This window comes from Bombina bombina, chromosome 3 (assembly GCF_027579735.1).
Source record: "Bombina bombina isolate aBomBom1 chromosome 3, aBomBom1.pri, whole genome shotgun sequence".
Lineage (NCBI taxonomy): Eukaryota > Metazoa > Chordata > Amphibia > Anura > Bombinatoridae > Bombina > Bombina bombina.
In genome coordinates, this window is record NC_069501.1 from 1079268133 (window position 1) to 1079277442 (window position 9310).

The 9310-nt window shown below is 39.9% G+C and overlaps 1 protein-coding gene across 1 annotated transcript in view; it reads right to left on the reverse strand.

Annotated features, from left to right (window-relative positions):
* KPNA3 (karyopherin subunit alpha 3) overlaps window positions 1–9310 on the reverse strand; it is a gene marked incomplete in the record, with an annotated part of 693441 nt that overhangs the window by 435201 nt on the left and 248930 nt on the right.

The following is a 9310-nucleotide window of genomic DNA, read 5'->3' on the forward strand; positions in this document are numbered from 1 at the left end:
ATGTGAAGGGAGTATCACCTATTGAATGCAATGGTTTTCCTCACCGGAGATCTATTTCATAGGTTCTTTGTTATCGGTCATAGAGATTCATCTCCTACCTCCCTTTTCAGATCAACGATATACTCTCATATTCCATTACCTCTACTGATAACCGTTTCAGTACTGGTTTGGATATGTGGATGGGTGTCTTTTGGTAAGTATGTTTTCATGACTTAAGACACTCACAGCTATGGTTTGGCACTTTATGTATTTATATAAAGTTCTAAATATATGTATTGTACTTATATTTGCCATGATTCAGGTTTTCAGTATATTTCCTTTTGCAGACTGTCAGTTTCATATCTGGGAAATGCTTTTTTTAGGAAAAATGTATTTCTTACCTGGGGTATAGTCTCTTTCAAATTGAGAGTCTTAAATTTGCGGGCAGAATTAGGCTCGCAAGGGCGCAAAATGCCAAAGTTTATTGCGTTATTCTTGGCACAAGATTTTTTTGGAGCGCAGTTACGTTTGACGCAAATTCGTCAATTCCGGCGTCTTAGTCGACACTGAGTCCTTCTCAAGGTTGCGTCATCTGACGCGAGTGTGTCATTTCCGGACGTTTCTGGCGTCAAATTTTTTTTTTCTGTTTGTTGTGCGTCATACTTGCCGTCAAATATTTTCATTATTTAAGACCCCATTCCTATATGCCTCTTGCCTTTTTTCTCTATCAGAAGGCTATGCTGTTTGCATTTTTTCCCATTCCTGAAACTGCCATATAAGGAAATTGATAATTTTTCTTTATATGTTGTTTTTTTTCTCTTACATTTGCAAGATGTCTCAATCTGATCCTGTCTCAGAAATCACTGTTGGAACCCTGCTGCCTGATAACAGTTCTACCACAGCTAAGTGCATTTGTTGTAAACTTGTGGAGGTTATATCTCCTGCTGTGGTTTGTAATAGTTGTCATGATAAACTTTCACATGCAGAGAGTGCATCCATAGTAGTAGTTCATTACCTGTTGCTGTCCCCTCAACATCTAATGCACAAGATATACTTGTAAATTTAAAAGAATTTATTTCTGATTCTATTGAGAAGGCTTTGTCTGCGATCCCGCCTTCTAATAAACGTAAAAGGTCTTTTAAAACTTCTCATAAATTTGATGAAATTTCAAATGACCGGCAACATGCTGAATTATCCTTCTCTGATGAGGATCTATCTGGTTCAGCAGATCCTGTCTCAGATATTGACACTGACAAATCTTATTTAAAATGGAGTATATTCGTTCTTTGTGAAAAGAAGTGTTGATTACATTGGATATGGAGGAAACTAGTCCTCTTGATATTAAAACTAGTAAACGTTTAAATTTTGTTTATAAACCTCCTGTGGTTATTCCAGAGGTTTTTCCAGTTCCTGATGCTATTTCTGATATGATTTCTAAGGAATGGAATAGGCCTGGTACTTCTTTTATTCCTTCAAGGGTTAAAAAATGGTATCCTTTGCCAGCAGTTACTTTAGAGTTTTGGGAAAAGATCCCCAAAGTTGATGGGGCTCTCTCTACTCTTGCTAAGCGTACAACTATTCCTAAGGAAGATAGGACTTCTTTTAAAGATCCTTTAGATAGGAAACTTGAATCTTATCTAAGGAAAGCCTATTTATATTCAGGTCATCTTCTCAGGCCTGCAATTTCTTTGGCTGATGTTGCAGCTGCTTCAACTTTTTGGTTGGAAACTTTAGCGCAACAAGTATTGGATCATGATTTGTCTAGCATTGTTAACTTGATTCAACATGCTAATAATTTTATTTGTGATGCCATTTTCGATATCAAAATTTATGTTAAATCTGTGTCTTTAGCTATTTTAGCTAGAAGAGCTTTGTGGCTTAAATCTTGGAATGCTGACATGACTTCTAAGTCCAGATTGCTATCTCTTTCCTTCCAAGGTAATACGTTAGTTGGTTCTCAGTTGGATTCAATAATTTCAACTGTCACTATGGGGAAGTCTTTTGCCTCAGGATAAAAGACCTAAGGGTAAATCTAAAGCTTCTAACCGTTCTCATTCCTTTCGACAAAATAAGGAACAGAAACCTAGCCTTCCTCAAATTGGAATAAATCCAAGCCATTTAAGAGATCAAAGCCAGTCCCCAAGTCCGCATGAAGGTGCGGCTCTCATTCCAGCTCAGCTGGTAGGGGGCAGATTAAGATTTTTCAAAGATGTTTGAATCCATTGATTTTGGACCGAATTGGTCCAGAGTATTGTCTCAGGGGTACAGAATAGGATTCAGAGTAAGACTGCCTGTGAGAAGATTTTTTCTCTCACGCATCCCTGCAAACCAAGTAAAGGCTCAGGCTTTCCTGAAGTGTGTTTTTAGATCTAGAGTTATCAGGGGTAATTCATGCCAGTTCCGTTTCAGGAACAGGGTCTGGGGTTTTATTCTAATCTATTCTTTGTCCCAAAGAAAGAAAACTCATTCAGACCAGTTTTGGATCTAAAAATTTTGAATCGATACCAACTTTCAAAATGGTGACTATAAGGACTATTCTGCCTTTTGTTCAGCAAGGGCATTATATGTCCACAATAGACTTGCATATCTTCATATTCCGATTCATCCAGATCACTATCAGTTCCTGAGATTCTCTTTTCTAGACAAGCATTACCAATTTGTTGATCTTCCTTTTGGCCTAGCGACAGCTCCAAGAATCTTTTCAAAGATTCTCGGTGCCCTACTCTCTAATCAGAGAGCAGGGTATTGCGGTGTTTCCTTATTTGGACGATATCTTGGTACTTGCTCAGTCTTCATGTTCTGCAGAATCTCACACAAATCAACTAGTGTTGTTTCTTCAGAAACATGGGTGGAGGATCAATTAACCAAAAAGTTCTTTGATTCCTCAGGCAAGGGTAACATTTTTAGGTTTCCAGATAGATTCTGTATCCATTACTTTGTCTCTAACGGACAAGAGACGTTTGAAATTGGTTGCAGCCTGTCGGCACCTTCAGTCATTCCCTTCAGTAGCTATGTGCATGGAAGTTTTAGGTCTCATGACTGCAGCATCGGACACGATCCCCTTTGCTCGTTTTCATGAGACCTCTCCAGCTTTGTATGCTGAACCAATGGTGCAGGGATTATACAAAGATATCACAATTAATATCCTTAAATCCCAATGTTCGACTATCTCTGACTTGGTGGTTAGATCCACACAGAAAAGTAATCTCCAGATGTGATGAATAAAATGACCTTTATTGTGCATACAGGATCCAATTTAAGCAACGTTTAGGGCTAACACTAAGCCCTTTTTCAAGCTTGACATATAATGAATATAACAGTGTTTAAATAGCCATAATGGCTCCAAATAATTGTGATTAATGCATTAATATCGCCATCTAATGGTGAAAAGTGAATACTGCATGTATAAAAAAAAAATATTTACAATGTGTACACTACAAAATAGTTAATACAATACTTTCCCATAGTGATCTTATACGTATAAATGTGCAAAAGAATACAAACATAATATAATACAATTACTTATTAAAAAATTTAAATTAAACATTAAAAAAATTAATAATAAGTACTCATTTTGATATAAATTTCATATAAAGAAACCACAATTAAATAAATCTTTACTTTTCTTAAAAAATATATGTAAGAATCATAAGAGTTGATTTCCACATATATCAATAAGTCAAATAGATCAAAACTAATAAAAACTCAGTGTAAAAATAGGTTATCAAAAATTGAATTCATAACTTCAATTCATAAATGAATTATGAATCATAACCTATTAAATATAAAGAAAAAAATCCTAAAGCAGATAAATAGAATAAGCAGAAAAAAACATCTAAGGATGAAACCTATAATAATTAAATCTTAATGGTTGTCCAATTACACTCTCTATTCAGGCCTTTAGGCCATAAAGTATTTAATTCATTGATCCAAAAGGTCTCCCTCTTATTTAATAAAGCCTCCCTATCTTCACCTCTTCTGGGCATAGAAATTTGCTCAATAATTTGGAAACGGAGTTGACTAATATTATGCCCTACTGGTGGGTGGTTGGTGGTTAGATCACCATCGTATTGTTCTAGGGGCCTCTTTCGTTCGTCCAACCTAGACTGTGATCACAACAGATGCGAGTCTTTCAGGTTGGGGAGCTGTTTAGGGATCTCTGACAGCACAAGGGGTTTGGAAATCTTAAGAGGCAAGATTACCAATAAATATTTTGGAACTCCGTGCGATTCTCAGGGCTCTTCAGTTTTGGCCTCTACTGAAGATAGAACCGTTCATTTGTTTTCAGACAGACAATATCACAACTGTGGCATATGCTATTGTTAAAATGTACACTGCCCAGGCATGAGCTCAATGTTATCTATATGAAACATGTGAACTAATGCCCTCTAGTGGTCAAAATGTATTCAGATTAGAGGCAGTCTTCAAGGTCTAAGGAATTAGCATATGAACCTCCTACTTTTAGCTTTCAACTAAGAATACCAAGAGAACAAAGCAAAATTGGTAATAAACGTAAATTGGGAAGTTGTTTAAAATTGCATACCCTATTTAAAACATGAAAGTTTTTTTTGGATTTGACTGTCCCTTTAAGACAACATACTGCCTATTGACATCTGCTGAAGAATTGCACACTACATCAAGCTAACCCTATTCTCTCTCCTCTGCTTTCAGGTACGTGAATAGAGACCCTGTCAATCTGCAAACTATTCACTGCACTCTGGTGTTTTTTTTTACTCTCCTGTAACTCTCTTCTGGTACGTGAAGAGACCCTGTCAATCTGCCAACTATTCACTGCACTCTGTGTTTTTGTTTACTCTCCTGTAACTCTCTTTTGGTACGTGAATATTTACATAGAGCAAATGATTTTAGTTTGTTAATTTAGTCCTACATCTGTTGTACTGTTATCCAATGTTCAGTTAATTGCCATGTGATGTTCAATCCTTATCAATACTTGCTATTATTCTAAAATTTATAGCTGTCTTATTCCATAGTTTTAACCTCCCCCAAATTGTATTGTCTGTTTACTTAACATCTCACCCTCATCAGACCAGAATCTAACTTTCCAATTGGCTTTTTCAATTGTCTTTGATTAGCAATCAACTAAATTTAGTGGACTCAGCTGACTTGCCTGCCTGCATATATTTCACACTAGTTTCGGATGTGCATTGCCTGGGTAGTGTACAATTTAACAATAGCATATGTTCACATTTTCAAAGTGAACATTTTATAAGTGAGGCATTAGCAATAGAATTATACAAGAAATAAGTGAACATTTTATAAGTGAGGCATTAGCAATAGAATTATACAAGAAATAAGTGAACATTTTATAAGTGAGGCATTAGCAATAGAATTCTACAAGAATTGAACAAGGATTGGGCAAGGGGCAAGAAAAAGGCAGGTACTTTTGTAATATATGTTTGATATTCCTTACCGTTTTCTTATGCAATTGCTACTGTAATACTGTGCCTTATGTGTTTAACTGGTTCCCTCTTTTGTAAAAATGCCTAATATCTTCATATTCCTTTTTGCTGCTTTTTGTCTCTATAACAAACTACATTATTCAATTACTCCTCCTCCCTCTCCACCTGCACTGTTCATTAGCCCATCTCTCTTAAACTCATGTTACTTTTGTACTCACAAACTTTACCTATTCTTAAACACTCTCTCTCCCCCCTGCACCTTGTCTTAAAAGCAGTCTCATTACTGCAAATCTGTATCTCATCTCACGTCACTCTCCCTCTTGCTTTTACTAACTGCTGGTAAAATCTCCCCTAATCCTGGTCCCCAACAACTGCCTAGCCGTGCACATCCATGTGTACCATCCCACAGACTCAAAAAACAAAACTGACAACCTTACTCACATTCCTCTTGCATCAAAAGCCACTACCCCTTTCACTTGTGCACTCTGGAACTCTCGCTCTGTTTGCAACAAACTCACTTCTATACATGACCTCTTTATCTCCCACTCCCTCAACCTTCTGGCCCTAACAGAAACCTGGCTCTCTCCCCTAGACACAGCATCCACTGCTGCTCTGTCACATGGGGGACTCCACTTCAGCCACACCCCTAGGTCTGGTAATAGACAAGGAGGTGGTGTAGGTTTTTTACTTTCCTCTTGTTGCACCTTTCAACAAATACATCCCATCTCTTCCCTTTCATTTTCCTCATTCGAAACACACATGATTCGCTTATACTCTCCTCTTTCTATACGTGTTGCAGTCATATACCGTCCTCCTGGCTCCACAACTCAATTTCTATATCACTTGGCTGCCTAGCTACCTTATTTCCTTTCCTAAGACACCCCTTCCCTCATTCTTGGTGACTTCAACATCCCTCTTGACAATCCCACTACCTCCTCTGCAAAACAACTTCTGCAACTCACTTCCTTTTTCGGTTTGTCACAATGGACTGATTCTACCACTCACAAAGATGGTCACTCCCTTGACCTGATCTTTAACTATCGATGCACCCTCTCAAACTTCACAAACTCCCCCTTTCCTCTTTCTGACCACCATCTACTTACTTGCAACATATCATCCCTCCCTACAACTCTCCCTCCTCCTGCTCCTCACACCAAACTTCACAGAAGCATTATGTCATTAGATCAACAACAGCTTTCTAATTCCCTCAAACCTCTCCTCTCATCCTCGTTTTCCTGCCCTGACCAATCTATCTGCCACTATAATCCCACCCTTACATCTGTCCTTGACAATCTCGCACCTCTTACCATAGCTCGGAAATCAAACACTCATCCTCAGCCCTGGCATACCCCTCTAACACGATACCTACGCAGATGTTCCCGTACTGCTGAGCGGTACTGGAAAAAATCTAGGAGTTCAGCTGATTTTCAACATTACAAATTTATCTTGAACTCCTACTATTCTGCCCTTAATTTTTATAAGCAACACTACTTCTCTACTCTTATCTCTAATCTTTCTTCAAACCCAAAACATTTGTTCTCCACTTTCAATACTCTTCTCCGCCCCCCCCCCCACCTCCTAATACAACTTCTGTCAGCTCAAGACTTTGCCAACCACTTCAATAACAAAATAGACTCCATCAGAAATGAAATCAGCTCTCAACATAATTCCATTCTCTCACCCCCTCAAATGCTCTCAATCAACCACAACCCACATAACCTTAAAGGGACAGTAAACCTCAAAAATAATGTTATATAATTCTGCACATAGTGCAGAATTATATAACATTATATTAGCGTAAACTTTATAAAACATAATATTCCCTTTTAATTTTTTAAGACAACGGCTGTTTTTCAGACCTGCTCTCTGTGCTTTTCTGAGCAGGTCTGTTTTTTTTCACACAGCACATCGGGCCAGCTGTATAGTCACAGCCCGGCCCGACCGCGCCATAACACTAAGTGCAGCTCGCTCCTGCTCTGTCTGGCAGAATTATATAACATTATTTTTGAGGTTTACTGAAACTTTAAACTTAGCTCATTCTCCCCTGTTACTGAGGAAGTAGTTTTGGCACTTATACTGCGTTCTCACCTCACTACCTGTCCCCTTGACCCTATCCCCTAACTACCTGTCCCCTTGACCCTATCCCCTCACAGCTACTCCTCTCCCTCTCTGCCACCCTTACCCCTATACTCACACACTTTCAACCTCTCCCTTGGCACCGGTATATTTCCCTCATTGCTGAAACATGCACTGGTCACACCTATCCTCAAAATACCTTCCCTTGATCCTACCTCCCCATCCAACTACCGCCCTATTTCCCTCCTCCCTCTTGCATTCTCGAGAAACTAGCTTATGCACGCCTATCCCATTTCCTTACAATAAACTCCCTCCTTGACCCATTTCGTCCCCATCACTCCACAGAGACAGCAATTGTTAAGGTAACCAACGACCTACTTACAGCAAAATCAAAAGGCCACTTCTCTCTGCTTATTCTCCTTGATCTGTCCGCAGTCTTTGACACTGTTGACCACCCTCTTTTGCTCCAAACCCTCCAATCCTTTGGCATCTGTGGCACAGCCCTCTCGTGGCTCTCTTCCTACCTGTCAAACCGTACCTTTAGTGTAGCCTTCTCTGGGGCCTCCTCTGCCCCGTCACCACTTTTCGTCGGAGTACCGCAAGGCTCTGCCCTCGGTCCCCTTCTCTTCTCAATCTACACGTCATCACTAGGTTCCCAAATAAAGTCCCACGGTTTCCAATATCATTTGTATGCCGACGACACCCAAATCTACTTCTCTGCACCAGACCTATCTCCTTCCTTGCTAACCCGTGTCACTAACTGTCTTTCTCACATCTCTAACTGGATGTCCCCTCACTACCTCAAGCTAAATCTCTCCAAAACTGAGCTCCTTATTTTGCCCCCTTTCTTCTAAACACTCCACCCCCAATCTCTCTATAACTGTCGACAACTCCATTACTACCCCTACCCCGCATGCCCGATGTCTCGGGGTCACATTTGACTAAGATCTTTCACTCCTCACATTCAGTCCTTGGCTAAAGCCTGCCGCTTCCACCTTAAAAACATCTCTAAAATTAGACATTTCCTTACACAAGACACAACTAAGACTTTAATCAACTCTCTCATTCTTTCCCACCTCGATTACTGCAACTCTGTCCTCCCCATCTGCCGCCTAGCTCCTTTACAATCCATAATGAATGCCTCTGCCAGACTCATCTTCCTTACACGTCGCTCTTCATCTGCTGCACCTCTCTGCCAATCCCTTCACTGGCTTCCTCTTGCCTCTAGGATCAAACACAAAATTCTCATTCTGACATACAAAGCCCTCAACTGCACTGCTCCCCCCCCCTATATCTCAGACCTTGTCTCCAGATACTCTCCCTCCCGTCCCCTTCACTCTGCTCACAACCTACTCTCCTCCTCTCTTGTCACCTCATCACACTCCCGTTTACAGGACTTCTCCAGACTGGCTCCCATCTTGTGGAACTCTCTGCCTCGCTCCACAAGACTCTCTTCTAGTTTTAAAAGCTTCAAGTGCTCCCTAAAGAATCTACTGTTCAGGGATGCATACAACCTACGCTAACCTTTCTTTATACCAGTTCCTCTCCTCCATTGCTATCCCCTAAACCCCCTTAGCATGTAAGACTAAGAGTCCAGCTGTTTGTAGATCACCTTCTTAAGAGCTGACTACAACAGCGCAACTCTTGGCAGGGCCCTCTACCCATTTGATCCCTATAATTGTTTTGTTGTACTCCGCATTTGTTTATAGCCCTGCGGAATCTGTTGGCGCTCTACAAATAACCTATAATAATAATATGCCAATCATCAGGATGGGACTCACAGTCCTCAAGCTATGAAAGAAGTATCTCGGATACTTGTTTGGGCGGAATCCAGC